General features: G+C 39.3%; 1 pseudogene; it reads right to left on the bottom strand.

Moving 5' to 3' along the window:
* Positions 1-1,308: 1,308 nt before the first annotated feature.
* LOC103303865 (protein arginine N-methyltransferase 1-like) lies at positions 1,309-2,334 on the bottom strand (annotated as a pseudogene).
* Between the last annotated feature and the right edge of the window lie 2,219 nt (positions 2,335-4,553).

Here is a 4,553-nt window from a genome sequence, read left to right as displayed (position 1 = left end):
ACAAGACTATTTAAAAATTTATATGGAAATGCAAAGAACTGAGAAAAGCTAAAACAACTCAAAAGAGAACAAAGTTGGAGTATTTATACTATGTGATTTCAAGATCCACTCTAAAACTACAATAATTAAGACAGTGTGGTATTAGTATAAGGATCTATAAATAGATCTATGGAACAAAATAGAGAACCCAGAAATTTATCCATACATATATTACTAATTGATTTTTGACAAAAGTGCCAAGGTAATTCAATGGAGGAAAGGAAAGTCTGTTCAACAACTAGTTTTAGAACAATTTGAAAAACTGTTAAATGGGAAAAAATGAGTACTGGTCCTCATTTCACATCACATCACACACACACACACACACACACACACACACACACACAAATAATTTGAGATAAATTATAGACCTAACATAAAAACTAAAATTATGAAACTTCTAGAAGAAAACATATGAAGATATCTTCATGATTTTGAAGTAGGCAGAAAGTTTTCAGCAAGCATGAATCATAAAATGAAAAGGTGATAAATTCTATTTCATCAAAATTAAAAACTTTTATTCATCAGACACTATTAATAAAATAAAAAACTGAGCCACAGATTGGTAAAAAAGTTAGCAACACATATATCTGATGAATTTGTATCATGAACATATAAAAATCTTCAATTAACAAATGGTTCAAAGATGAAAAATCCAATACTTCAAGTTTTTAAAAAGTGTCCATTTACACTTCAGAAAAGAAGATATACAAACGGCCAATAAGCACATGAAAAAGCACTCAATATCATTAGACATCAGGGAAATGCACATTAAAATCACAATGAACCCTGCCTGATGTTTTTCAGTGGTTAGAGTGTGGGCCATGCACCTTTTGGTTCATATGCCTGGGTTGCAGGTTCCATTCCATCCAATCAGGGTGGGGCGCAACCAATCGATGTTATTTATCTCTTTCTCTCCCTCTCTCTCCTTCCCCCTCCTTCCTTCCATCCCTCCATCCCTTCAACTCTCTCTAAAAAAATCAATGGAAAAATATCCTTGGGTGAAGATTAACAAAAAAACAATAGTTGTCATTTCTTTTTTTTCCCCAGTGGAGGATTTATTGGCGTAGATGTAACCATATAAAAAATGTTATAAAAAACACAGTCACGATGTGCCCTCCCCCCAACCTCCCACCCTGGACTCAGGCCCCTAAAACCCCCTTCTGAGGAAGGGCAAGGAAGGGGAGACCTGAAACCCCCCAAGAATGCCGCAGCCTCTGGGCCTGTGCAGGGCTGGCCCTGCTGGGGTGGGAGAAAGAGGGTATTGTCTCAGCACATTCTGTAGTCAGTGGAGCAGAACAGCTCCACACAGCTGGCTCTTGAAGTCTGGGTCAATAGTGAAGTTCAGGTAGCGATTATTCTTAGCATTGGGCCGCATGCTAGTGGTGCCAAAGATCTCCTCGCCTGTCTTCACCATTAGGAGAAGTGTAGAACACTGTCTGCTTCCAGTGCATATATGGTGTCTCAGGGCTGGGGGAGAAGCCGGTCCTCTTGTGGCAGTGGGTGAACTCGATGTTGATGTAGGCCACCAGGGCATGCACGTAGTTGTGCTGCTTCACTTGTAGGCCGCAGGGAGGAGTGAAGGTGAAGTCTTCCACCTTTGCAGTGTAGATGTCCATCTCCGTTATGAGGAAGGTGTTGATGACTAGCTGCTTGGGGTCCACCACATCCACCAAGGACTCCTTGAAGGCCAGGTATTTCATGCAAGACATGTCAAAGCCATACACGTTCTCCCACCAGTGGATCTTGTAGTCTTTATACTGCCAGTCCTCCAGGGCTGTCATGTTCAGCGTGGCTGGGCCTGAGAAAATGAGGCCATTGGGTGCCACCACATCTTGAGCATAGAGCACAGTGTTGAGCATTGACTGACAGAAGAGACAGTAGCCCATCCACTCATTGATTATGTCAATCTTCTCCACTGGAAGCTCCACCTTCTCTACCTTTCCCTTGATGATGGTCACCACACAGTCTAACCTGTTGGCTTTGATGATCTTCACTGCATCATCAGAGATACATACTGGAACACTCAGTTTCCATGACCTTGCGGGCCTAGCCTTGGCAGCAAACATACAGAGAATCCCGTGCCTGACCCCTGTGCAGCACCATCTTGGCCTTGAAGAGGAGCTGGTTGTGAAACATGGAGGTGCACATCTCCTCTTTTAGCATCTCCTCATGGCTGCCAAAGTGAGCGCAGGAGTCAAAGTAGTAATCTTTGGAGGTCATGTCCAGATCATTGGGCTTCTCACTGTTTTCTGCTTGGCCACAGGGAACTCCAGCTGCCTTGGCTGTTGCCATCTTCCAGAGATGTCATTTCAAACCCATTAGAATAATTAAAAGTAAAAAACACTGATGACACCAAATTTTGGCAAGTATGTGAAGCAACCAGAACAGTTGTACATTGTTAGTGGGAGTGTAAAATCATAAAACCACTGTGGAGAACTGTTAGACAGTTTCTTTTAATGTTAAATTTATATTTACTCTATCATCCAACAATTCCACTCCAGGTATTTGACCAAAAGCAATGAAAACATGTATCCAGAAAAAGGTATTTTACAACAATGTTCATAGCAGCTTTATTGGCAATGTCCCCTAACCTGAAGCAACCCAAATGTCCATGTAGTTGAATAGATAAATCATAATGCATCTATCCATACAATGGCATACTACTCAGCAATAAAAATAAAATGAATGCCATAATGAGACATGCAACAATGTAAATGAATCTTAAAATAATAAATTGAGAAAAACCTGGGCACACAAATGAGAACCTATATGATTCATTTGACTAGGAAAGTTTAGCTATGAAGATAGAAATAAGAATAGTAGTTGCCTATTGGGGATTGGGATAGGTTTGGAAAGAAGCTTAAAGAAACTTTGGGGTAATGGGATTATTCTACCTCTTGATTGGAATACTGGTTACATAGATGTGTATATTTGTCAAAGTCATTGAGTCTTACATGTAAGATCTGTGTGACTCACTGGATGTAAACTTTACCTCAGTTAAGACAATTAATAGAAAGCAATATTTTAGTAGATGTTCAAAAGATGTCTGAGACCAGTACTAGACTTAGATTGTATTTTTAACTCTCCTTGGAACTGTCCTTATGTAGAATTTCTTAAATTTTATTTTTCACTATATACTGCATTCATATGGTTTAAAAAACAAAAACATTCAAACAAATCCTGGGGGTGGAGGGAGAAATAGTAAAAATTCTTATTTCTGTCCTTGTTTCTAATCCTCCCAGTTTCCTCCCTGGAGGCAACTACTATTCTCAGTTTCTTACGAATTCTTCCTCAGACTCTTTATGCAAAAACAAATGCCCTAAGTTTGTTAAGTCCAAGAAAATATGGTGCTTAACATGAAATATCTTATTGATCGATATGTAGCATTAGAACTGTGATTAGAAATTATAGCATTAGAATTGTTATTAGACATTTTAACATTAGAACTGGAGGTCCTATTTGACCAATTCTTCACCCAAACTAGGGTTATCATGACTTTTCAACGTGCAGTTTCCAGAGGATTTTCCCATGCTGTCAGTCCTCCTTGGGTAGTCAAGTTAGAAATGCTCTTTTTGGCTAAAACTTTTGCTATTTCTAACTGCTGAAGCCATCGTTTCTCTTTAAAAGCACTGTAAGAAAACAAGATTGATTTATTTATTTCACTGATGAAGTCCAAGCTTTTATTTTATTTTTAATTTTTATTGAATTTATTGGGGTGATATTGGTTAATAAAATTATATAGATTTCAGGTATACAATTCTATAATACATCATCTGTATATTGTATTATGTGTTCACCACCCCAGGTCAAGTCTCCTTCCATCACCACTTATCCCCTCCACCCCTACCCTCTTTTACGTCCCTGACCCCTTTTTCCCTCTGGTAATCACCATACCATTACACACCTGTGTCTGTGAGTTTGTTTGTTTTTCCTTTGCTTAATCTCTTCACCTTTTTCACCCAGCCTGGCTTGGGGTCAGGATCCCATGCTTATCAGGGGAATCTTTGCAGCTAAGATATCCCTCTGAAATCTTAGCCACCGCCGCCCATGGGAACAGGGCCAGCCCTTTTCATGCCCTGCCCTCCTGCCAGTCTTGATGTGGCTTCTTCTGTAATTCTTTCGTTATAAGACTTTTCTCCAGCTAGTCTTCAGTTGGTTTTTCAGGTTGATTTCTCTACATTTTAGTTGTAATTCCAGTTTGGTCCCGTGGGGAGGTTAGTAATATCCACCCACTCCAGCACCATCTTGGATCTCCAAGACATAATTTATAAGGAGGTCCAATCTTGTCTCATTTATAGCAAAAATTATGGAAATCTTTAGGTCGATTTTTGTAGCTGTGGCTAGTTTATCTTTCCACATGAGTTAAGATGTAAAACAGGAAAGAGGAATCTTTATATTTTTTTATTATTTTTTTAAATTTAATAAATCTTTATTGTTCTGATTATTACAATTGTTTCTCCTTTTCCCCCCCATAGCTCCCCTCCACCTGGTTCCCACCCCACCCTCTGCCC

This window comes from Eptesicus fuscus, chromosome 3 (assembly GCF_027574615.1).
Source record: "Eptesicus fuscus isolate TK198812 chromosome 3, DD_ASM_mEF_20220401, whole genome shotgun sequence".
NCBI classification, from domain to species: Eukaryota; Metazoa; Chordata; class Mammalia; order Chiroptera; family Vespertilionidae; genus Eptesicus; species Eptesicus fuscus.
Note: the sequence above shows the minus strand (reverse complement) of the source record. Positions and strands in the feature narration are given on the sequence as shown.